The sequence below is a fragment of the Gekko japonicus genome, unplaced genomic scaffold, assembly GCF_001447785.1.
Source record: "Gekko japonicus isolate JY-2015 unplaced genomic scaffold, Gekko_japonicus_V1.1 scaffold10, whole genome shotgun sequence".
Taxonomy (NCBI): domain Eukaryota; kingdom Metazoa; phylum Chordata; class Lepidosauria; order Squamata; family Gekkonidae; genus Gekko; species Gekko japonicus.
In genome coordinates, this window is record NW_015167526.1 from 3,161,149 (window position 1) to 3,187,763 (window position 26,615).

Genomic DNA, 26,615 nt, shown 5'->3' on the forward strand with positions numbered 1-26,615 from the left:
TCTGGGCCAGGTAATGATTTCTGTGCTGTGCACAGGGGAACAACTGCCTAGAGGGGCTGGAATGAACTTTACAGGACCAGGTTTGATTCCCCACTCCTCCACATGTGGCTGCTGGATGACCTTGGGCAAGCCATAGTTCTGTCAGAGCTGTTCTTGAAAAAGAGCCATTTCTGTCAGAGCTCACTCAGCCCCACCTACCCCACGGGGTATCTGTTGTGGGGAGGGGAAGGGAAAGGAGTTTGTAAGCCGCTCTGAGACTCCCTTGGGTAGTGAAGGTCGGGCTATAAATCCAATCTCCTCCTCTCCTCCTCAATATGGAGCAGAGGTCCATCAGTGGCCATTAGCCACAAGGTGTAGATAGGAGCTCTCAGTCTGGGGCAAGGGATGCTCTGTATTCTTGGTGCGGGGGGGGGCAACAGTGGAAGGGCTTCTAGTGTCCTGGCCCCACTGCTGGACCTCCTGACAACACCTGGTATTTTTGGCCACTGTGTGACGGAGTGCTGGACTGGAGGGGCCATTGGCCTGATCCAGCATTGGCTTCTCTTATGTTCTTATAAGAGGGAATTGGATGAACACATGGAGCAGAGGTCCATCAGTGGCCGTTAGCCACAAGGTGTAGATAGGAGCTCTCAGTCTGGGGCAAGGGATGCTCTGTATTCTTGGTGCCGGGGGGAAGGGGCAACAGTGGGAGGGCTTCTGATGTCCTGGCCCCACTGCTGGACCTCCTGATGGCACCTGGTATTTCTGGCCACCGTGGGACCCAGAGTGTTGGACTGGATGGGCCATTGGCCTGATCCAGCATTGGCTTCTCTTCTGTTCTTAGCTCCCTCGCAGGGTTGTTGTTGCTGAGAGGATCAAACGAGGCAGGCAGAACTCGCCGCCCTGGAGCTCTGCCGGACAGATAAAGCCAAGAGTTGGGAGTCCGCCGAAGGCTGCTCAAAAACATGTTTCCCTACAGTTAGCCTTCAAAAAGTGGGTGACCCCAGAGTTCCTCCCTCACACACCCCACTTGCTCACATTCTCAGAGGAGCAAGGGTCCCACATCGAGTTTGTGGAAGGGACCCTGGTCACACCTGCGAGAAACCGGGAGTGCCAGAATGAACGCCGGCGTCTGCCAAGACGAAGAGGCATCTGCCGGCTGCCTTCCACGGCGGGGCACGGGGCAGTTCTTTGCCACTCTCCTCCCCCAGCCCACAGCCCAGGTTTTCGCCACGGTGTCTGCCAACCCCTGCCGCCCGGCACGATTTCGAGCACCGGGGGGGGGGAGTGTGTTCTACAGTGGGGGGGGGAAGAATCCAGATTAGAGAGGGTTTCCATGTAAACAAATACAGATGGGGGTTCAAATTAAAAGCGGCACTTGGCTGATCGATACTCTTAATATCCTCCCTCCCTTCTCTCTTCCGGAGCTGCAAGGAAAACACAGCGATAGTGTCAAAATACTAAAGGAACAACATATTGCGTGGCGCGATCGCTTTTCTTCATTCCCAGCCCCGGCGCCCCCCCCCCCCCCCCCGATGCGGGAGCCGAGAAGGAAGACGTCCAAGCTATAACTTACTTATGCTTTTAAGCATTCATAAATAAGCTTTTAAAGACCTGCATGGCTTTTTAATTTCAGTGGAATTTGGGGGTGGGGGGTGGGGGATTGAAAGCCCCCGGGATTAAGTAAACTGACCTTTTGTGTACCGTGCTGCAAATCAAGCGCAGGTCACTTCGAGAGCAGGGAAACGTTTCATTAAAGAATTATGGATTCAGACCATGCTGGTTTTAGAGGACGTAAACCTGCATGCGCGAAAGCCATTAAGGAGAGGTAGAATGTTACCTTCTTTCTCTTTTTTTTAAGGCAGAAAGAGAGAGGTTTCGGAAACAAAGAATCGAAGGAGACAGGTTGTATATAGAGAAAGGAAGCTAATCCACCCCGGGATCTGTGTGCAAAGAGCAGCCTGCCAGAAGTGCCTTTGGCCTACACTGTCCCACCTCCAGGCGAGGCCTGGAGATCTCCCAGAATCACTCCTGATCTCCAGACGACAGGGATCAGCTCCCCTGGACAAAAGGGTGGCCTTGGAGGGTGGGCAGTTTGGCGTAGTGGTTAGGAGTGCGGACTCTAGTCTGGGAGAACCGGGTTTGATTCCCCATTCCTCCTCCACATGCAGCTGCTGGTGTGACCTTGGGTCAGACACAAGTTCTTTCAAGGGCAGTCCTCATAAGAGCTCTCTCAGCCCCACCCACCTCACAGGGTGTCTGTTGTGGGGAGGGGAAGGGATAGTGGAAGCCGCTCTGAGACTCCTTTGGGTAGTGAAGGGCGGGGTATGAAGCCAATCTCTTCTCTTCTTCCATTGTACCATGCTGAGGTGCCTCCCCTCCCTGAGCCCCGCCCTCCTCAGCCTCCACCCCCAAATCTTTAGGAATTTCCGAAGCCAACCCTAGTATATTACCGTAGAAGTCTATCTTGCCCTGCCACTTCCTTATTGGTTGCCGTCACCGTGTGACCCACTTGCTTTAAACTTTTCTTGGGCCAGCATCAGACTTGACGATATGGAACGGGAGGGACCAGTGGGGGTGGAACTCCGCATCAGGCGGCTCCATTGGTCCCACAAAGCGGTCCTTCAGAAGAGCACCAAATCCCAGGTTCAGCTGGGACCTTCTTTAACTCAGGGGAAGGGCTTGGTGATGGGGCACTGCTTCGCGTGCAGCACATCTTGGGTTCCCTGGCTGTCACCTCCATTTAAATAACATAAGAGAAGCCACTGTTGGATCAGGCCAATGGCCCATCCAGTCCAACAGTCTCTGTCACACAGTGGCCAGAAATACCAGGGGCCCTCAGGAGGTCCAGCAGTGGGGCCAGGACACTAGACACTAGAAGCCCTCCCACTGTTGACCCCCCCAAGCTCCAAGAAGACAGAGCATCACTGCCCCAACATAAGAACATAACAGAAGCCATGTTGGATCAGGTCAATGGCCCATCCAGTCCAACACTCTGTGTCACACAGTGGCCAAAACCCAGGTGCCCTCAGGAGGTCCAGCAGGAGCCCCTCCCTCTGTTGCTCCCCCCAAGCACCAAGAATACAGAGCATCCCTTGCCCCAGACTGAGAGTTCCTATCTATCCCTTGTGGCTAATAGCCACTGAGGGACCTCTGCTCCCTATGTTTATCCAATTCCCTCTTATAAGAACATAAGAGAAGCCAATGTTGGATCAGGTCAATGGCCCATCCAGTCCAACACTCTGGGTCACACAGTGGCCAAAACCCAGGGGCCATCAGGAGGTCCAGCAGTGGGGCCGGGACACTAGAAGCCCCCACACACTGTTGCCCCCCCAAGCACCAAGAATACAGAGCATCCCTTGCCCCAGACCGAGAGTTCCTATCTATCCCTTGTGGCTAATAGCCACTGAGGGACCTCTGCTCCATATGTTTATACCTCAGGAAATGGGGACTTACAAAGATCTTCCCATTCCTGAGAACATGGAGACCCACTGCCAATCAGAGGAGACAATACTGAGCTAGATGGACCAATGGACTGGCTCAATAGAAGACAGATCCTTTCCCACGCATTAATGATTTCACTTTTTAATGACCAATCACAAGCCGACAGTTCACACGAATCCTGGCCGGTGTGGCTGCTGGCATCAGGGTCTGTGGTCAAGGTTTTCAAACGTCTGGGTCCTCCAGCAGTGGGCTTAGCATACCACAAAGCGCACCTCTGAGGGGGCCAGATGTGGGGGGCGGGATTAGCTCAGCTCACCCTCAAGGGAACGGTGCGGCGGACAGTGTTTACGAGCACAAATGGCACCTCCCAGCAGTCGGACGTCCCGTAAGGAGAGGACGGGCGGGGAAGGTTTTGCCCTCACTTCAGAATGGGAGATTCCTGGCTGTTTGGGGGTGGGGCCTAGGGAGGGCGTGGCTTGGTGATGGGTGGGATCTCAGCATGGTATGATGTCACAGAGACCGCCCTCCGCGGCAGCCATTTTCCCCAGGAGAAACTGATTTCTGTAGACTGGAGATCGGTTGTAATTCCAGGAAATCCCTAGGCCCACCTGGGGGCAGTGGCAACCCTAGTCAAATCTGTTCCCCTCAAAAGAACACAAGAGCCTTTTCGTTTCAAATGAAAGGCCCTCCTAGTCGAACATCTCATTACCTGAAGCCGTCCACCAAAGCCTCCACAACTGGCATGCAGAAACACACTGCTCTGAACATGGGTCTCCTCCGCCGCCTCTCTTCAGGGCATCCCGAAGGTACCACCACAGAATGTCACCTCATGCTAGCACGACCTCGGAACACCCACCATGAACCTTGCAGGGCCTCAGAGATCGTCATACTCAATGGAACATGCCTTTGCAGACACAGCCGGGGTTCATAAGAGAACATAAGGAAAGCCATGCTGGATCAGGCCAACGGCCCATCCGGTCCAAAACCCAGTGTCACACAGTAGCCAAAAATACCGGGGGCCCTCAGGAGGTCCCCCGGTGGGGCCAGAACTCCAGAAGCCCTCCCGCTCTTGCACCCCAAGCGCCAAGAAGACGGAGCATCACTGCCCCAGAGACAAGAACGTAAGAGAAGCCATGTTGGATCAGGCCAGTGGCCCACCCAGTCCAACGCTCTGCATCACACAGTGGCCAAAACCCAGGTGCCATCAGGAGGCCCACCAGCAGGGCCAGAACTCCAGAAGCCCTCCCACTCATGCATCCAAAGCTCCAAGAAGATGGAGCGTCACTGCCCCAGACATAAGTACATAAGAGAAGCCATGTTGGATCAGGCCAGTGGCCCACCCAGTCCAACGCTCTGCATCACACAGTGGCCAAAACCCAGGTGCCCTCAGGAGGCCCACCAGCGGGGCCAGAACTCCAGAAGCCCTCCCACTCATGTACACAAAGCACCAAGAAGACGGAGCGCCACTGCCCCTGACACAAGAACATAAGAGAAGCCATGTTGGATCAGGCCAATGGCCCATCCAGTCCAACCCTCTGTGTCACACAATGGCCAAAACACAGGATCCATCAGGAGGGACGTCAGTGGGGCTAGAACTCCAGAAGCCCTCCTACGCTTGCCCCCCCAGGCACCAAGAATGCAGAGCATCACTGCCCCACACATAAGAACGTAAGAGAAGCCATGTTGGATCAGGCCAGTGGCCCATCCACTCCAACACTCTGTGTTACCCAGTGGCCAAAACCCAGGTGCCCTCAGAAGGTCCCCCAGTGGGGCCAGAACTCCAGAAACCCTCCCACTGTTGCCCCCCCAAGCACCAAGAAGACAGAGCATCACTGCCCCAGACGGAGTGTTCCCTCTATACCTTGTGGCTAATAGCCAACGATGGACCTCTGCTCCAGATGTTTCTCCAATCCCCTCTTGGAGCCGCCTACGCTTGCAGCCTCCACCACCACTTCTGTTTCTAGATCTACAAAGCCGATATTGCAGCTAGAGATGCCAAAGGAAGGTGACACAGAGACGCAAGCCGTGTCACTGCCACGTTCGCGATGCAGGGCAGGGCACGACAGGCCACAGAAGGCAAGACGGATTGCCGTGTGCCCAGCCTCTCAGCAGACAGGCTGTTTTCCAGGAGCTATCAATCATTTTCCTGCGGTATTATGTAAATTCCTGATGCTAAAGATGTATGGAGTCAATTACCAGGGGTCACGGCTGGGTGTTAAATTCATACAACAAAGCTCCTCTTGGTCTCCGATGAATTTGAGAGAGATTGCAAGCTTTCTGCTTTTTATTGGACCATATAAATATTTCACTGTTAGATATAAAAAAATATTGGAGAAAAAGCAGATAAAACCGGGTTCCCATGTGTATACAGAGGAACAGGGGGCAAGAAAGAAGAGTCAGCAGCTTTTTAACAGCCTTGCGGCATCTGACAGGAACGCCACAGTCCAAAAGGCAAGTTCTTATTGTGGGCTTCTGCATCGCTCAGGGCAGGGGTGCAGAAGGCAACCTCCAATCTTCAGCCCACTGGATTCAAACCAGGCAATTCAAGTGGTGGAGCCGCTCCATCAAAAGTTCCTAAACTGGATAGCACAAGAACTTTAAGAGGAGGCGGCCCAGTCTGCGTCCTTACAGTTATTCTCCTCTGAGGCCCTTTGGTAGAGGTTCAGAGCAATTGCTGCCCCTCGTGCAAATGCAGTGAAATTCCCTGTCTTTAGCAGATGCTATCCATTGCGCCTCTGCATGAGTTACTGTCCTAGGTTTGGGGAGGGCGTGGAAAGTGCCAACAAGTCACAGCTGACTGATAGCAATCCCCCATAGAGTTTTCAAGGCAAGAGGTTTGCCACTGCCTGCGTCTGCAGAATGACCCTGGTATTCCTTGGAGTTCTCCTATCCAAACACTAGTCAGGGCCAACCCTGCTTAGCTTCCGAGATCTAATGAGACCAGACTAACATGGGGTATCCAGGTCAGGGAGCTCTCGGCTTACCCCCTGCAAAACAGCAGGCACTTCCAGAACAGCGACTCAGACAGAAACACAGGAGGGGACTCCTTTGCAAGGAAGTGATTTTTACTCTAAAAGGGAACTGTTTCACTTTAATAGTTTTGAGTATCCCTTTAATTGTAACCTCAGCTTAGGTAAGGAAGGGAAATGATGAAACTATGACCTGTTCTTTCCACATTCAAGCTTTCAGACCGACCTTTCTTTTAAAAAGTTAACCCTGGTATGGGCAACGATTGCACCTAATATGACTTTGGCAGGGTGCCACCGCTTTTCTGATGCCACATTCCATTCTTACAACAGAAGAAGCCAGTTTGGTGTAGTGGTTAAGTGTGTGGTACTCTAATCTGGGAGAACCGGGTTTGATTCCCCACTCCTCCACTTGCACCTGCTGGATGACCTTGGGCGAGCCGTAGTTCTCTCAGAGCTGTTCTTGAAGAAGAGCAGTTTCTCTCAGAGCTCTCTCAGCCCCGCCTACCTCACAGGGGGTCTGTTGTGGAGAGGGGAAGGGAAAATGAGTTTGTTAGCCGCTCTGAGACTCCCTTGGGTAGTGAAGGGCGGGGGATAAATCCAATATCTTCTTCTTCTTCTTCTCCTAGGCTATCAACAGAGTCCCCATGGGGCTAGAGTTGCCAACTACCAGGTGGGACCAGGACATTTCCTGCATTGTGCAGGGGGTTGGACTAGATGACCCTGGAGGGGTCCAACTCTATGATTCTACGATCTCCTGGAATTACAACTCCGGACTACAGAGACAGAGACCCGTTTCCTGGGAGAAAAGGGCTCCTCTAGAGGGTAAGCTGCCAAGGTCCCTCCCACCCCAACTCCACCCTCCCCAGGCTCCAACCCCAAATCCCATGGAGTGTCCCAACTTGGGTTGGCAGTCCTACAGGGGGCTGGTGCAGCCCCTTCCTCTTCCAGTTTGGTGTAGTGGTTAAGTGGCAGACTCTAATCTGGGAGAACCGGGTTTGATTCCCCACTCCTCCTCCACATGCAACCAGCTGGGTGACCTTGGGTCAGTCACAAGTTCTCTCAGAGCTTTTCTCTCAAAGGCAGTTCCCTCAGAGCTTCTCAGCCCCACCTACCTCACAAGGCGTCTGTTGTGGGGAGGGGAAGGAAAAAAAGATAGTAAGCCGCTCTGAGACTCCTTCAGGTAGTGAAGGGTGGGGTATAAATCCAATCTCTTCTTCTTCTTCCATTTCCTGCATAATCCCCCTTTACCCTTCAGAGCTAAACACGGTTAGCAACATGCCATGGTTCCCATCAGCCACGCTTGACTCCAAACAACATCTTACAGGCCTCATCATCACTGCACAAAATGTGGTCTGGAGCGAATTGTGAGGATGCGGGTTCGGAAGAGAGTGCGGAAACTGAAACGCCACTTAACATATGGAAATAGTGAGGGGAGAATTCCCATGTAAGCGGGGAGAAACTTGAAGCGGGACGTCTTCCATTCCAGCACACCATCAAGGACTGAACAAGCTATTGTTGTAGGTAAACAGCATTCTGTTTGAACAGATCGCTTACCGGCCTGCCCCCCTGGGCTCCCTGGCGCATGCAGGCTGCTGTTTGGAATATGTTACACGGCATCGCTTGCGACGCCCCCACCCCCCCACCCCCGAACACCAACTTTCATATCATCCCCCGGAACGAACATCTAATGCGCTTCTGAAAACGCGCTGTCCTGCTCGAGATCCCATTACAACCGTTTTGATAAAGCACCCGAAGCCAGAGATTCCATTTTAGATTAGGGAAGATCATAGTCGACAGAGAGAAAGAGAGAGCGCGAGCGCCGGGTTGTCTCCGAAGAGCTGCGCTCCGTGGCCTGTCGATGCTCAGATGAGACAGGAGCGGAGATCGGGGGAGATGGAGCAGTTTTAACTTTGTTCTTTACTTATATCGCTTTTTCGCCCTAATCAGGACTCAAAAGCAGCTTATCGCATCATTCTCCCCACCTTCTCTGCAGAACGACGACCCTGTGAGGGAGGTTAGGCTGAGGTTGGTTCAGGCCCAAGGTCACCTGGCAAACTTCCAGTTTGGTGTAGTGCTTAAGCCAGTTTGGTGTAGTGGTTAAGTGCACGGACTCTAATCTGGGAGAACCGGGTTTGATTCCCCATTCCTCCATTTGCAGCTGCTGGATGACCTTGGGCAAGCCGTAGTTCTGTCAGAGCTGTTCTTGAAAAAAGAGCAGTTTCTGTCAGAGCTCTCTCAGCCCCACCTACCTCACAGGGTGTCTGTTGTGGGGAGTGGAAGGGAAAGGAGTTTGTAAGCCGCTCTGAGACTCCGAGTGAAGGGCGGGGTTTAAATCCAATCTCTTCTTCTTCTTCCATGGACAGAGACAGTGTTCCCTCTAAGCTGAGTTAGTGTGAGCTAGCCCACAGTTTTTTAGCCTCCGACTCACACATTTTTGTCTTAGCTCAGGAAGGATGGCTCCAGAGCAAACTAATTTATGCAGCAGCCAAATCACTCACTCACAACTTTAATGCCAGGAGCAAACAAAGTAGAATTTTAGCTCACAAGACTCTGCAGCCTACAGGGAGCAGTGGACAGAGGTGAGGACTGAGGCCCTAGACTGAGACTAAACCCTGGCTATACCAGAACATTAAAAGTAACTGTAAATGCTTCTGAGTACGTGCAAAGTATCTCTCTCATCACCAATGTTCTCTCTAAGCTGTGGAGTCTTGTGAACAAAAATTCTGCTTTGTGAGCTACTGGCATTAAAGTGGTGAGTGAGCGATTGGGCCGCTGCATAGACTAGTTTGCTCTCTGGAGCCATCCTTCCTGAGCTAAGACAAAAATGCATGAGCTGGAGGCTAAAAAACTGTGAGCTAGCTCACACCAACTCAGCTTAGAGGGAACACTGCCATCACAGTGAACACATGTAGGTAAAGGTTTCCCTTGCTCAAAAGCCAGTCGAATCTGACTCTAGGGTTGCGGTGCTCATCTCCGTTTCCAAGCCAAAGAGCCAGCGCTGTCTGAAGTCATTTCCATGGTCATGCGGCCAGCATGACTAGACGCCGATGCGCATGGAATGCTGTTATCTTCCCACCGAAGCGGTACCTATTTATCTTCTTGCAATTTCTTGCTTTCGAACTGCTAGGTTGGCAGGAGCTGGGGCCGGAGACGGAAGCTCACTCCGTCACGCGGCGCACTCGGGTCTCGAACTGCTGAACTACCGACCTTCCGGCCTGCAGTTCAGCATCTTAACCACTTGAGCCACCGCAGCTCGAACAAATGTAGCTGCCCCCTAAATGTCAGGAACTGGTGTAGCATTGCATAGCGTAGTAACTCAAATCTCACCTTTGCCACATACTTAACTGCTGTTTTCTCACCTTCACCTTTCCGGTATGGGGAGAATCTTGGCCTTCGAAAGCTAAAGCAGTGCTATAGGGTTTGGCTGCTGATCAAAGGTGGTGGGCTCTCCCTCCAAGGAGATCAGGAAGTCGCTCTCCAGAATCACCCCGAAGGCCATTCAATGCAACTGAACTGGCCATTGATGCATTGATGCATTGACGGTCGGGGACCCAGCATCTATTGGATGTTCCAGGTCCCCGGGCTATTAGACTTACCATGACCAGGAATAGAGCGTTCTCGGTGGCGGCTCCTATCTGGTGGAATGAGCTCCCAGAGGAGATCAGGGCTCTGCGGGACCTAGCACACTTCCGCAGAGCCTGCAAGACGGAGCTCTTCCGCCAGGCTTTTGAATAGGAGCCGCCACCACTAGTGCACCACCAACGCACTAGTTACCATCAACGCCCCATATATGAACATCAGGAGGGGGCATGTTCCATCAATGCTCCATAATCGCTGCACTATGGGCGAGAACGGGAGGTGTTGGGGGTGGCCATCTTGCCTCTAGAAATTGTAATTTGGAAATTGGAAACTGACTGAGAAGAGCACCAAAATTGGCTTAATGTGATGCATTTTACCATTTTGCATTGTTTCATTGTTTTATCTGGCGATATGCCCTGTAAGCCGCCCTGAATAATAAATAAATAAATAAATAATGCGCCAAGTTCACTACTGCCTACTACCACAGCTCTCAGGCAGAGAAGGGACATTCCCAGCATCTGCAGCTGAAGACCAGACCCCCGTCCGCCAGGCCCAGAACTGCCTGCTCTGCTCGGCAGCGGCTCTCCAGGGTCCTGCGCAGAGAAGGGTCCGTCTCGACACCTACAACCCAAGATCCTTTTAATTAGAGATGCCAGAGATCGAATCCAGGTCTTTCCCCATGCAAAGCGGGTACTCCTCCCCCACACACACACACACTGAAACTCGGCCCCTCCCCTCCCCGATATTCCCCAGCTCCCAAAATAATCTCACGTGAAATGCCCTGGAGCTCCGGGTGGACGCGATAACCCCACCAACGCAGCAAAGAGAATTTGGATTTCTTGCAGAACTCCGTGTTCGAAGATGAGAGGGTTTTCCCGACAGATTTTTAGAACACGGGTCTCTAATCCTTGCAGTTGCAAAGAAATGCCCGAAGGCCTGTGGGGAACACCAGTCCCTGGGGTTGCCAACTCTGAGCTGGGAAATACCTGGGGAGGGGGGTGGGACCTGAGGAGGGTGGGGCTTGGGGAGGGGAGGGATTTCACTGGGGGATCATCCCTCTTGGTGCTTGGAAGAGTCCCTCTTCCAAAGCAGCCATTTTCTCCAGGTGAACTGATCTCTGTCACCTGAAGATCACCGGTAATCCCAGGAGGTCTCCAGCTCCTACCTGGAGACTGGCAACGAGTCTTCCCTCTAAGCTGAGCTAGTGTGAGCTAGCTCACAGGTTTTTTAGCCTCTGGCTCACACCTTGTTGTCTTAGCTCAGGGAGGATGGCTCCAGAGCAAACTAACTGATGCAGCAGCCGACTCAAAAAAAGATGGGGACCCCTGAGCTAGCTGCAAAACAGGCACGGCCAAGAATGGGCAGGTGTGGTGTACTCCTTGCGTACCAAGACTGTAAACCAAGCAGAAGAGGCAGAAGGCAGGAAGGATGTGGCCAGTTTGGTGTGGTGGTGAAGTGCGCGGACTCTAATCTGGGAGAACCGGGTTTGATTCCCCACTCCTCCACTCGTACCTGCTGGATGACCTTGGGCAAGCCATAGTTCTGACAAGAGCTGTCCTTGAAAATGAGCATTTCCTGTCAGAGCTCTCTCAGCCCCACCTCCCTCACGGGGTGTCTGTTGTGGGGAGGGGAAGGGAAAGGAGTTTGTAAGCCGCTCTGAGACACCTCTGGGTAGGGAAGGGCGGGGTATAAATCCAATCTCTTCTCTTCTTCTGTGCCAGTGTTCTCTCTAAGCTGAGTTAGTGTGAGCTAGCTCACAGTTTTTTAGCTTCCGGCTCACACATTTTTGGCTCCAGAGCAAACTAATTTATGCCGTAGCCAAATTGCTCGCTCACAACTTTAATGCCAGGAGTTCACCAAGTAGAATTCTTGCTCACAACACAGCTTAGAGGGAGCGTTGCTGGCAACCCTGCCTGCTCCCGATTTCCACTCCTGAAGGTGTGGTTAACCACGGGTTACAATGCCTTGTATGGCACTGTGGCCCATCTACGGATGAATACAAATCATGCAAAGAAAGGAAACGTGGTATTGGCAGTCTGGGTTGAAGGATGCACACTTCCTACAATCATGTCTAGCTTAGCCCCCTTACACAGCCTAAAACAAACCTTTACGGGTGTAAAGGTGAGTCCTATTGCAACTCAGAGAAGAAGCAAGCCCCAACTCTTGGGAATTCGTGAAATTACACTGTAAAACAGACTCTGAGAGATTAAATTGTGGTTGTTAGGCCCACAGACTACTGTATGCAGAAATCCTTATCATTAAAACCATTTCTATGTCACCTTTCCACCCAACCAGAGTCCCCAAGGCAACAGACATCAAAAAAATATTTAAAAGTTTGAACGATTAAAAATACATTTAAAATGATAACATAATTCAATAAAGCACTCGAAGAAACGACACCGGAAATCCGTCTCTTCCACCCAAGCATCCCGAAAGCGTAGACGATTTGCCCCGTTGTAAGTATTGAAGTTTAGCGGCTACTAAAGTCACTAAACAAAAAGAGAGAGAGCAACAGTCACTAAGTATCAGGCACCATGCGCAGGCGGAGACAATCTGACACGAAATGGATTGGGGGGGGGTGCGCTCACACTCCATCACTTTCTTCTTTGATCTCCTCCATCAAGACCGGGTGCCGGCAATCAGGACAAGATGCCCAACAAAGCGGGCGAATTAAAGCACAAGCGTCCCTCATTGTTTCCTGGGCTCCGGTGTCGATGCCTATTCTTCTTGCCTCCCTTCAAGGAAACAGAAAAACCGTCTGCTCCGGAAGGCGCTCAGACTTGATTGGCTCTAATTTGGGTGCTGAATAAGGAGAAGACCTGGGGTGGGAAGAAAAAAGGAGCAGTGCTAACCAGAGACACCCTGGCTGACCCAGGGATCTAGGTGTTCTAGTTGATCACAACTAAACATGAGCCTGCAGTGCGATGTGACTGCAAAGACAGCTAATGCAATCTTAGGCTGCATTAACAGAAGCCTTGTGTCCAGATCACGGGAGGTGGTAGTTCCGCTCTATTCTGCTATGGTCAGGCCTCACCTGGAGTCCTGTGTCCAGTTTTGGGCACCTCATTTTAGGAAGGATGTTAACAAGCTCGAGCGTGTCCAGAAGGGCGCAACCCGGATGGTGAGAGGGTTGGAGTCCAAGTCTTATGAGGAAAGGCTGAAAGAGCTGGGTATGATTAGCCTGGGAAAGAGAAGGCTTAGAGGGGACATGATTGCAGTCTTCAAGTATCTGAAGGGCTGTCAGGTAGAAGATGGAGCAGATCTATTCTCTCTTGCTCCAGATTGCAAGGCTAGATCTAACGGGTGGAAACGGGTCGATACCGGCTAAATATCAGGAGAAACTTCCTAACTGTAAGAGTGGTTGAGCAGTGGAACAGTCTGCCTCGGGAGGGGGTGGATGCTGAGTCATTTCCTGCAGGGTGGATGCTCCTTCGCTGGACGTTTCCAAGAGGAGGCTGGACGACCATCTTCCGGGTATGTTGTAGGGCTCTCTTTTGGCTGTGCTCCTGCAGAGTGCAGGGGGTTGGACTAGATGACCTGCCAGGTCCCTTCCAACTCTAACATGATTCTATGACCCAACCTCACCAGGAAGTGGTAGATCATCTGGTCCCCCAATGGTGCAGTGCCCCTTGGGGAAACCCCCTCACTTCCCATGAGACGAGTGGCTAGAGGAAGCACAGTGAAACCTTTCATGCGCCTTTATATCCCACCCGTGCCAACAAAACTCAACGAAGGAGTTGGACGTATGCTTCCTCCAGAAAAAGAGGAGAAATTGTGGCAGAGCTTGCTGGGGCATCTCCCGGTTCCTCGTTGGGGATGCCAGAACAGACAGGTGGATTCAAATCTGGTAGCACCATAGAGACCAACAACAGTTGGGGATAGGTAAAGGTAAAGGTCTCCCTTGCTCGACAGCCAGTCTAATCCGACTCTAGGGTTGCGGTGCTCATCTCCGTTTCAAAGCCGAAGAGCCAGCGCTGTCCGAAGACGTTTCCGTGGTCATGTGGCCGGCATGACTAAACGCCAAGGCGCACAGAACGCTGTTACCTTCCCACCGAAGCGGTACCTATTTATCTACTTGCAATGTCTTGCTTTCGAACTGCTAGGTTGGTAGGAGCTGGAACTAGAGACGGGGAGCTCGCTCCGTCATGCGGCACACTCGGGTCTCGAACTGCTGAACTACCGACCTTCCACAGCCTGCAGTTCAGCGTCTTAACCACCTGAGCCACCACAGTTGGGGATACTTGAAGGGAAATATAAAAAGATCCCCTATGCAGAAAGGCTTTGCCCCTGCACTATAGGTGAAGTGGAATCGCTGGGTCAGGTCTTTTCCCGTTGTCCTTTTACAAAGAACTACGGGATCAGATTATTTCTCCCCTTTTAGAGAGATCAACAGCGTTCGCGGATAAGGCCAGTTTGGAGAAAGTTTTAATAGACGAGGACCCAACTATCTCCAGGAAAATAGCCAAGTTTTGTGTTCATGTAATAAAACTCTGTGCTAAGTAGCGAAGCCGTGCATACACAGGGGCCCGCCTCCTTTCCTTTTGGCACAATCTTGATGGCTTTGATGATTTTAATGTACATTTTAAACAGTAGTATATACTTACTATATCTAACACCCTAAATGGCTGCTAATGGTCATTGACCGTAAATAAACGAGACCAACCAGATTTCTGGGGGGGTCTAAGAGGCAAAACTACTTTCAAGAGTCAAAACTTTCATCAGATATCCGACAAAGGAAGCGCTCTGGCTGATGAACGCTTCTACCCCTAAAATCTGGTTGGTTTCTAAGGCGTTCCTGGACTCAAACTGAGCTATTCTACTGCAGACCGATACTCAGGGGGTTTTTTGTAGAAAAAGCCCAGCAGGAACTCATTAGCATAATAGGCCACACCCAACAGCATGAACATATTAGCATATTAGGCCATGCCCCTGACAGAGCAGCTCATTAGCATATTGGGCCACGCCCCCACATTACCAGAAGTGTGCTCATCCAGCCACACCCACCTTTTGCTTCTTATTCTGTTTACCTTGTCTGTTGTCAAAACCCAGGGCTTTTTTTGAAGCAGGAACCCTTTGCATGTTAGGCCACACACCCCTAATGTAGCCAATCCTGATGAGTTTCTGCTGTTGGGTGTGGCCTATTATGCTAATGAGTTCCTGCTGGGCGTGGCCAACTTGGGAGCCAGCCGGAACTCCGTTCCTGTGCGTTCCTGCCCAAAAATAGCCCTGCCGACACTACTAGCTCCGAAACGAAAGGGAACAGCGCCACAACTCCCTTTGGTTCACCAACAGGTATTGGCCCCAGAGAGGGAGGAAATGAAGTGATCATGCTGTGCCTTACCAGTTTGGGGGCAAGATGAGGCTAACTGCTCTGGAAAGGGCTTCTGAGCTTAAGGGGCAGCTGGAGAGCCGGGAAACGCTTGGTTTTCTGGGGTACGAGTCATGCATTTGTAAGTTCAACTGCCTAATCTGGGGGAACCGGGTTCGATTCCCCACTCCTCCACTTGCAGCTGCTGGATGACCTTGGGCAAGCCGTAGTTCTGTCAGAGCTGTTCTTGAAAAAGAGCAGTTTCTGTCAGAGCGCTCTCAGCCCCGCCTACCTCACAGGGTGTCTGTCGTGGGGAGGGGAAGGGGAAGGGGTTTGTCAGCCGCTCTGAGACTCCTTCGGGCAGTGAAGGGTGGGGTATGAATCCAATCTCCTCTTCTTCTTCTCTTCTAACACAAAAAGGCCTCCCAAAATCTTTCATCGCCACCTTAACCAGGAACTGGGCCGCCACCTTGCTCTTCAAGACCTTGGGATGCCTTTCATTTCCAGCCTTCGACCACCTGGGGTTCGCACACATCACATTATGACACCGCCATCAATCCTGGTGACCCAGCGATGCACCCAAAGGCCCCTCCCAGCTCAACAGGGGCGTCCTTGCGAAATGGATTGAACTGAACGGGAATTGCAATCAGAGTTATGTGGGTCACAGCTGGGACCTCCCCGTGAATTATGGGTCTCGTCGCATATTATTCTGCCCTACGAACGCGCTACCCTTTGCCTGGCTCCGGAGAGCCACAGCCTGGTGAAAAGGCCCTCTGCCTGGTGCCTGCATCTTCTCCCACATCTGGCTTTTGGGGGCAGCACTTCAACCGTCACTATATGTTCTGGGAGAGCAACATCTAGCCCTGTCGTTACTAGGCATTTATCTCACAGATGTATAGGGTCTGTTACAATGGCAGGAAGGAAAGAGAATTTGCAATTTGGGCTCTCAAAAGATATGGAAATGCGTTCATCAAGAGGCCCATTACTGCCTGGCTCACGTGCCAGCAGCCAGGAACCTCCCCCCCCCATAAACCAATCAGCTGCTAATACTGCAAGCAAGCATCTCCTTACACGGCTTTGTTGCTGCATTTTGACAAATTCCTAAATGCAATAAATCTGTACTCCCCCCTCTGGAAACCTATCTCACTGCATTCCTCCATCCACGCCTTCATGAGAAATAATCTATCAGCAATGAGTTCACCGGGTGATGTCCCACCATTCTGGAGTGGGGGAAACGGTTTCTTTTCCTAGAGGGGACCTACACTGAAAAAGATCCAGGCATGGCAATGGAAGGAGGCACCAGAACTCTGTTTATGTTCCAGCCCAAACACTAAACCTAACTCTGTGAGAGTCAAGTCTGGTAGCACCGCAGAGACAAAAGTTTCAGGGGGTAAGGTTTCGAGAGTCAAAGCTCCCTCTGGGGACTCTATTGGTCTCTAAGGTGCTATCAAACTCAAATCTAACTGACAATAGCACTACAGATAAGTTTAGAATCCACAGGCAAAAGAACCTCCTCAGGAAACAATCCATATACAAAAGGACCTCCTCAGGAAAGCTCCTCCATTAGCATGTTCACAGCCTGGGGAACTCCTACAAGATAATGACTCAGTCCGACCCCACCTTCCGGAGTAGATATAATAAATTACCTGCCTACCATTTTTCTTCTCACCTTGACACAGAGAGCACTCCATCTTTCTGTGTTACACCTCTGAGGATGCCAGTCACAGGTGCTGGCGAAACGTCAGGTCCTACAATGCCAAGACCATGGCTGTACAACCCGGAAAATCTACAACAGCTAACCAAATCTAACTGTTTTACTGCAGACCAACACAGGCACCCTCTGAGACAAACCTAGCTTTGACTTTTTGTGAAGACATAATTATTGAAGGAACCAGTCAGAAAGAAGAAAATAAGGAGGAATTAGCTGTTTGGATCGCCACACTCCTACAACTTGGTTTTCATGCAACTGCACAGTCTGGGCTACCCCCTGCCTCGGAAACGGAAAAGCATCAGAAATCCCATCCTTTCTCTACTAGAAATGGTTGTTCCAGATTAGTCCTTTGCGTGATGCCACCCTGAAAATGTCCAAACTGTAGGACAGAGCAGCTTGACAGGATGATTCTCCTGTATTGTTTCTTTAATCTCCCAGTAACTCCCTCCCTCATTAGTAAGAAAAGTTTCTTTTTGAAAAGCTAATACATGTGTTCTACTGCATTATTAACGCTGCATTTACATAGAAATCCCTAACAAAAGGTTATGGGCCCAGCACGATTCAATCAAGCCTGAACTCACCCTAGAAGCTAAATGACTAAACTGAGGCTATCATACCGTGGTTACATTAAGAGAAGATAAGCATCACTGGAAAAGACAATAATGCTAGGAAAAATCAAAGGCAGCAGGAAAAGAGGAAGACCCAACATAAGATGGGTCGACTCAATCAAGGACGATAGGACATTTTGGAGGACATTAATTCTCTGGATCGCTTTTAATTTCGAGGTGACTTGATGGCACTTCACACACACATCCCCTAGAAGTATGTGAGACTGGCATTTTCACTGGCGATCCCTGCCTTGTAGAATGGCCTGCCAACACTTCTGTCATTCCACTGCATGTGCACGAGTTCAAGGCTGTTTCACTGTCTTGGCAGGAAAGAAGAGAAGAAGAAGAGATTGGATTTATACCCTACCCTTCACTACCCAAAAGAGTCTCAGAGGGGCTTACAATCCCTTTCCCTTCCCCTCCCCTGTGAGGTAGGTGGGGCTGAGAGAGCTCTGACAGAAACTGCTTTTTTTCAAGAACAGCTCTGACAGAACTGTGGCTTGCCCAAGGTCATCCAGCAGCTGCAAGTGGAAGAGTGGGGAATCAAACCTGGTTCTCCCAGATTAGAGTCCTGTCACGGCTCTTGCTGACTGCGAGCAAGTAGCTCCCACCGAGTGCGAACAAGCGGCCCCAGCAGAGGATCTAAGTCCTGCTGGGGATGAGCTCTCAATGCCGGAAACTCCTGCACCTGACAGGGCTGAGCTTCCAGAGGCTACCCCACCAACAGCTGAGGCAGAAGCACTCCCGGACAGTTCTCCTCCTGATTCGCCGCCACCGGTATCCCACTTGAGGGAACAGCGCTGCCAGGATATGGTAGCCCGGTGGCGAGAGGCACGCATGCGTGGCAGGCACTCATTCAGCCCCGAGTATTAGCAGGAGCCGGGACTCGCTTGAGGTGCGCTAATTGCCAGCAGGCTTATGGGCTATTTAACCCATGCCCTCACGCCAACAAATCGTGCCAGCAACTAGTCTCTTCGGATGAATCTCTGCACCTCCTCGCTCGTGATCCCAACTCCTGGTTCCTATCTGGACTTCCTCGGCTTGAATGACCACGCCTTGACTCTGCACCCCGAACTTTTGACTCTCTGGCTCTTTACTCTTTTTTGACTCTGGTTTCCTGACGACTCTAACGATTTGTGATTTGAACTTGGTTTTCCGGTTGGTTTGCTTGCCTGGCTCTTGACTTTGGACTATACCTTGACCCAGGGGTCATTTTGTAGAAAAAGAGGTGCAGGGGCTCATTAGCATAACTCATTAGCATAACTTATTTGCACATGCCACACCCCCTGACAGCACCGGATATGTGTCAGAAGGCAACCCCCACCGCTCAGTCTCCACTGGACTGTTTTGGATTGCTAGCTATTGGGGGGGGGATACAGATCTGTCCTCGCAGAGGAGGGAGAGCAGGTACCTGAATAAAATTTGGTCTTAAAGGTGCCTCTGGACTGTTTTGGACCGGGTGGGGTGGGGTTCTGCAACTTACCTGGCTGCTTCTTGCTCTGAATGAGGGCTGCTGGAAGCAGGGGGTGGGGCTTGTTGCATGTGCCCGCCCCCTGGGCTCTTTGCTGCCGGAGCTCCGCTCCTGTGCGCTCCTGCAGGAAATGACCCCTGCCTTGACCACTCCACTCTGGCTTTGTGTATTGGACTTGGTTTTCCGGCTAACTTGTGTGCCTGGCTCTTGACCTCGGACTGTATCCTGACTTCCTCGCCCCTGCCTAGCCCCGCATCGTGACATCCGCACACTTAACCACTACACCAAACTGGTGTAATGCTCACCCAATGGCAAAAAAACACAACAACAGTGGAGTTCTACTATCGGTACTACTGACCCTCTTCGTTGGCCGGCACGCTCCATAACCGAACAATTCCAACCTCCAATACTGAAGAGCAGATCTAAATACAAGCTGCTAGCAGGAAAACCCTCTCCTGAGAATGGCAGACTTAAACTGATGCTCCAGGTCTTCGGGACACAGACGAAGGCCCAGAGAAGAAGAGGAAGAGGAAACCACCGGCTTGCAAAGAGAAATCAGTCCAAAGGAATCACTTCTTAGCCACTACAGGCGAAGCGGGCTTGCCTGTCAGCCTTGCAGTAGAGCCCCAGGCAGGGGTCATTTTGTAGAAAAAGAGGTACAGGAGCTCATTAGCATAACTCATTAGCATAACTTATTTGCATATGCCACACTCCCTGGCCTCACCGGAAGTGTGTCAGAAGGCAACACCCACCGCTCAGGTTCCACTGGACTCTTTTGGATTGCTAGCTATTGGGGGGGACAGGGGACGCGCAGATCTGTCCTCACAGAGGAGGGAGAGCTTGTACCTGAATAAAACTTGGTCTTAAAGGTGCCACTGGACTGTTTTGGCAGGGGAGCTTTGGGGGGGGGGCTTTGCAACTTACTTGGCTGCTTCTTGCTCTGACAGAGGGCTGCTGGGAGCAGGGGGTGGGGCTTGTTGCATGTGCCCGCCCCCTGGGCTCTTTACAGCCGGAGTTCCGCTCCTGTGCGCTCCTGCAGGAAATGACCCCTGGCCCCAGGCAATGTTCCCTCTAAGCTGTGGAGTCCCGTGAGCAAAAATTCTACTTGGTGAGCTACTGGCATTCAAGTTGTGAGCCAGTGATTGGGCTGCTGCATGAATGAGTCTGTTCTGGAGCCATCCCTTCCTGAGCCGAGTCAAAAATGTGTGAGCCGGAGGCTGAACAAGTGTGAGCTAGCTTAGAGGGAACACTGGCCCCAGGTAGTCCCGGCCTCTGCTGGGGGTCCATTTCGAGGGGTCCCCCGCTTGCAGGGCCCATAACCAGCCCCTCATACACCTCTTATCTCTGGCTCAGCAACTGAAGGGCCGGGGAGATACTTCCCAGGAGGGCGCATCAGACACCGTGGGGCTGATTTCCACCGCAGAGGACTGCTAAAAGAGCTGCTGTCAGCGAGGGGTACGGCTGCCAAGGCCGGGCCGACCAGACCGAGAGGAGCCGTGCCCAGCGGCAGCCATCAAGGTAAGAGCTGACATCGGCTTCCTGCCTTGTAGGGCAGAGTTGGGGGGGGGGAGAGGAGGCCTTTCAGACCAGCCGAGGAAGAAGACGCCACGGGGCTCCGCCATGCCATTATACACTTTTATTGATGTTGTTCTGAAGAAAGCTAATCAATATATTAGATTTCCCAAAGAAAGAAAAACAGCAGCTGCCAGAGAGTTTTCCATCGGGCTCTGAGAGCTTTCAACAGCGCCGGCTGAGGTCATCGTCCTCAGGAAGGGGACGGACTCTCAGTCCTGGTCGCGTCCGTTCCCAGAGAGGAAGAAGGGAAGGTCTGAAGGAGGGGAAAGAGGGCGGACGGGTCAAGTGGCTCAAGTTAGAACCATTCAAAGCACCGGAGGAGTATAGAAGGCGGACAAGAGATTTTGTTTTCTCAAAAATGAAAAAGGCAACTTTCTTAAATTCAATGCACACATGCAATAATGTACACTTAAATTACAGAATCCACTGGCAGGAGATAGAGCGGTGGCCACCAGCACAGATGGCTTGAAAGGGGATTAGACACATATGTATATCCATTAATGGCTGCGGTCACACTGAGCATTGGGCACGCTAGAGAGACAGAAGATAGACAGATTTTCCGGGCGCGATCTCACCGCCACATCTGGGAAGCGTAGAGCTCCCGTGGCTCACCCGAGGCTTCACTCCGAAGATGCGGGGTAAAAAACTAGTACCTCCAAGGTACTAGTTTCCGGAACCCGCAGGGCATGGGCGGGCGTCTGATCGCGTTTCCGGTGGTAGTTCCGGCGCCCGCCCATGTCCCCTCACAAAAAGGTTCCCCTCCAAGTCTCCACGGATGCTCACAAACACCCAACAGAGCATGCACACACTTTAGTTTTTTTAAAAAATATACAACCCCGTTTGCCCCGTTTCTTTGCAGCGCCACAGGAGTGTCCTGTGATTGGCACCTCCCCCCTAACCACGGGACCTCAACGGGACCTCCACGGGACGTCTGCTCGCGCAACTGCGCGTTATTTTGCCCCAGGGCAAACAGCCACGCTTCCCCCCCGCATTTTCCTGCCCGTGTGCCCGGGGCCTAAGGCTGTTTGTCATGATGGCTGAATGAAACCTCCATGTTCGGAAGCAGTATATCTCCCTGCATGGTGTTTGGACTACACGGGCATTTGGCCAAAGGGCAGACGGGTCAAGTGGCTCAAGTTAGAACCATTAAAAGCACTGGAGGGGTATAAAAGGTGCCCCAGATGAAGCCGGACAAGAGATTTTGTTTTCTCAAAAATGAAAAAGGCAACTTTCTTAAATTCAGTGCACACAGGCCAGTTTGGCTGGGGATCCCGGAGGTTTTTTGTCATCTTCTGGGCATGGAACAGGGGTCACTGGGGGTATGGAGGGGGGAGGTATTTGTGAATTTCCTGCATAGTTCAGGGGGTTGGACTAGATGACCCTGGAGGCCCCTCCCAACTCTACAATTCTATATGCAATAATGTACATTTAAGTTATAGAATCCACTGGCAGAAGATAGAGCGGTGGCCACCAGCATAGATGGCTTGAAAGGGGATTAAGACACATTTGTACACCCATTAATGGCTGTTTGTCCTGATGCCTAAATGAAACCTCCATGTTTGGAAGCAGTATACCTCCCTGCATGGTGTTTGGACTACACCGGCATTTGGCATGATCCAGCCGGGGCTTGTCTTCTATTGCTACCAGGGCCAGTATTGGTGGGCAGACGGCCGACAGCATTTCAGAAGAGGCCCTGCGTGAGACCTAAGGAAGAACGTCTCTTCCCAAATGTGTGTTTTGTGCCACGGGGGAGTTGTTGCGAAGAACAAAGAAGACACGGCCTTTCCCACTTCAAGAAGGACTGCTTTCATTCCCGCGCAGCTTTAATCTATTATTAATTGCGGAAAACCAATACCATCGACAAAGATGCCATTAATCCAGGGACAGCTTGGGGTGGGCGGGAGGAAGAGACCCTTTCGACTCACGGGTAGCCAGAACGTTTGGAATGCCTGTGAGATAAGGACTAGAGCAGAGTGCTCCAACGCGGTGGTTCTCGGGGTCGCCATGGTGACATCCAGCACCTTTCCTTGGCGCCCACCACATGTTTTCTAGGAACTGGGCAGGGCCAAGTGAGGCTTGTGCCCAGCACAGCTTCTGATTGGCCGTGCAGATTAAAAGGTATCCTGTTGAAGAGAGCTTCTGACTCAAATGTTCAAGAGTTACTATGAAGAGAAGAAGAGGAGACTGGATCTATACCCCGCCCTTCACTCGGAGACTCTGAGTGGCTTACTAACTCTGTTTGGTGTAGTGGTTAAGTGCGTGGTGTAGTGGTTTAGTGCGCGGACTCAAATCTGGGAGAACCGGGTTTGATTCCCCACTCCTCCACTTGCAGCTGCTGGATGACCTTGGGCAAGCCATGGCTCTGACAAGAGCTGTCCCTGAAAGTGCAGTTTCTCTCAGAGGAACAGAGACAGAGCCCCGTTTCCTGGGAGAAAAGGGCTCCTCTAGAGGGCAGGCTCTACAGCAGTATGCCCTGCCAAGGTCCCTCCCACCCCAACTCCACACTCCCCAGGCTCCAACCCCAAATCCCATGGAGTGTCCCAACCTGGAGTTGGCAGTCCTACAGGGGGCTGGTGCAGCCCCTTCCTCTTCCAGTTTGGTGTAGTGGTGAAGAGTGGCAGACTCTAATCCGGGAGAACCGGGTTTGATTCCCCACTCCTCCTCCACATTTTATTTTTTATTTTACATTCAGCTTATATCCCGCTCAAACCCCTCCCACGGGGTCTCTGAGCGGCTTAAATAGTTTATTATCCCTAACTATGGGCACATACATCATTGGGGTGGGATTGCCTACCAGCACCCAGTGGGGTTCAGTTAGTATTTCCTCAGCTTGTCTCGGCTCGGCTCCCGGCTTCAGCAACCATGCAACCAGCTGGGTGACCTTGGGTCAGTCACAAGTTCTCTCAGAGCTTTTCTCTCAAGGGCAGTTCCCTCAGAGCTCTCTCAACCCCACCTACCTCACAAGGTGTCTGTTGTGGGGAGGGGGAGGGGGAAAAAGATGGTAAGCCACACTGAGACTCCTTTGGGTAGTGAAGGGTGGGGTATACATCCAATCTCTTCTTCTTCATCATCTGTTTTCCTTCCCCTCCCCACAACCGACACCCTGTGAGATAGGTGGGGCTGAGGGAGGTCTTACCAGAGCCGCCCTTGGGAGAACAGCTCTGACAGAGCTATGGCTTGCCCAAGGTCACCCAGCCAGGTGCAAGTGGAGGAGTGGGGAATCAAACCCAGTTCTCCCAGATTAGAGTCCGCGCACTTAACCACTACACCAAACAGGCTCTATAAGAATACATCCGGGTGGGTCGCCATGTTGGTCTCAAGGAGCAGAACAGAGTCTGAGTCCGGGGCACCTTTAAGACCAACAGACGTTTTATTCGAGGTTTAAACTTTCGTGTGCAGTCACTATGACAGTTATGCATAACCTCACTCGTTGACATTTTGTGGTTGGCTCTGGCTCGTGCGGAAGACAGTTTGCTGTCGGGCCTAGCAGCTTGTATCTGCAGGCTCTTGAAAGGTTGGGAACCCTTGGACTGGACCGTCTTTAGGCTGTCTGAAGTGCTTTATCACCTCGTAATGCTCCCAACAACCCTGTAAGCTTGGTCGTTGAGGAGGAGGAGGAAATTGGATTTATTTCCCGCCCTCCACTACCCGAGGGAGTCTCAGAGCAGCTTACAAACTCCTTTCCCTTCGCCTCCCCACAACAAACACCCCGTGAGGTAGGTGGGGCTGAGAGAGCTCGGACAGAAACTACTCTTTTTCAAGAACAGCTCTTGACAGAACTATGGCTTTCCCAAGGTCATCCAGCAGCTGCGAGTAGAGGAGCGGGGAATCAAACCCGGTCCTCCCAGATCAGAGTCCGCGCACTTAACCAGTACACTAAACTGGCTCAGAAGAAGAGAAGAACAATTGGTCTTACACCCCGCTTTTCACTACCCAGAGGAATCTCAGAGTGGCTTATGATCTTCTTCCCTTCCCCTCCCCACAAATAGACACCCTGTGAGGTAGGTGGGGCTGAGAGAGCTCTGAGAGAACACGACACAGGGCAGAGAGGCTGAGGCCTTCATAAAAGCATCAGAAGAGCCAAGCTGGATCAGACCAGTGAGGGTCCATCTAGTCCAGCCTCCTGTTCCTCTGGAGGGTCAACAGCAGGGCGCAGAGGCCGAGGCCTTCTCCTGATATTGCCTCCTGGCTCTGGGACAGAGGATCAGAAGAGCCCTGCTGGATCAGACCAATGAGGGTCCATCTAGTCCAGCATCCTGTCTCACACAGTGGCCAATCAGTTCCCCCGGAGGGCCAACCAACAGGGCCCACGCATAATTTTATAAAACTCAATCGTGCTCCTGCTGACCCTGTGTGCAAGAGATTATTCACTGTACTTCTACAGTCTATGTCCTTAAAACCAACCCTAAACGATCAATATAACAACAGAATGCCTGCAAACTTATAAGTGTCCATCTCTGGGAAAAGTGGGCTCTGTGTTTCTGTCATGGTGGAACCGAGGTTCTTTGACAGAGGGATTTGTGGGATGTAAGTGATCAACATTTGAGAACTATGGGTGGATGCGATTTGGCTTCCATGCCCCCAGGGGCTACGGCTCAGTGGCCGAGCACCACCGGCACAGCTTGCAAGAGGGACCGCTGTCCAGCTCTGGTAACAGGTGCAGGAAGAACCTTCCAGGACTGCCAGTGCCATTAAGAGGAGACAATGTTCTGCTAGACAGACCCAGAATAGACTGAACTGAGCCAGGTGGATTAAGGGGCTGATCCGGAGCAAATCAGGTCCAAGTGTCTACTGAGCACCACTAATAAACTGGGCCAAGAGCCGTGGGACGGAGAAGAGCAGACCCAAAGCACCTGCTCTTCTCCTGTTACTAGCAGGGTGTGTCCATGGGGTTGCCAACTCTGTGCTGGGAAGTTCCTGGAGATTTGGTGGTGGAACCATGGGATGAGGGTTTGAGGAGAAGAGGGACCTCAGGAAGGTATAACGCCATAGAGCCCACCCTCCAGGAAACAAACCAGCCAGTATCATCATGCCCCTCTATAAATCAATGGTGTGATCTCATTTGGAGTACTGTGTACAGTTCTGGTCACCACACCTCAGAAAGGATATTATAGCATTGGAAAAAGTGCAGAAGAGGGCAACTAGGATGATAAAAGGGTTGGGACACTTTCCCTATGAAGAAAGGTTAAAGCGCTCGGGGCTCTTTAGCTTGGAGAAACGACGGCCGAGGGGTGACATGATCGAGGTTTACAAGATTATGCCTGGGATAGAGCAGGTGGAGAAAGAAGTCCTTTTCTCCCTTTCTCACAACACAAGAACTCGTGGACACTCCATGATATTGCTGAGCCGTCGGGTTAGAATCGGATAAAAGGAAGACCTTCTTCACCCAGAGAGTGATGAACACATGGAATTCCCTGGCGGCTACAAGCATGGACAGCTTCAAGAGGGAATTGGATCAACATCTGGAGCAGAAGTCCATCAGTGGCTATTAGCCACAAGGTATAGATAGGAGCTCTTGGTCTGGGGCAAGTGGTGCTCTGTATTCTTGGTGCTTTGGGGGGGGGGGGCAACAGTGGGACGGCTCCTAGTGCCCTGGCCCCACAGGTGGACCTCCTGAGGGCACCTGGTATTTCTGGCCACTGTGTGACACAGAGTGTTGGACTGGATGGGCCACTGGCCTGATCCAACATTGGCTTCTCTCATGTGTTTATGTTCAGAGCAGCCTCTCTCCCCAAGTCCAGGAGCATGAGAAGGGGGGTCCGTCTTCCCCCCGCCCGCCAGATCCCAGCGGGTCCCGAACCCCAAACTTTATTAGAGACACACGAGTCCCTTGTAAATACAGTTTCCTAAGGATTGTCTGAACCAGCCCAGCGAGAAACCAACGATCTGTAACGCGATTGCACCCAGCTACACCAGGCCACACCGAAAGGGGCTTCTACCGGGAGCACAATCTGTCATCCAGGCAGCTGTG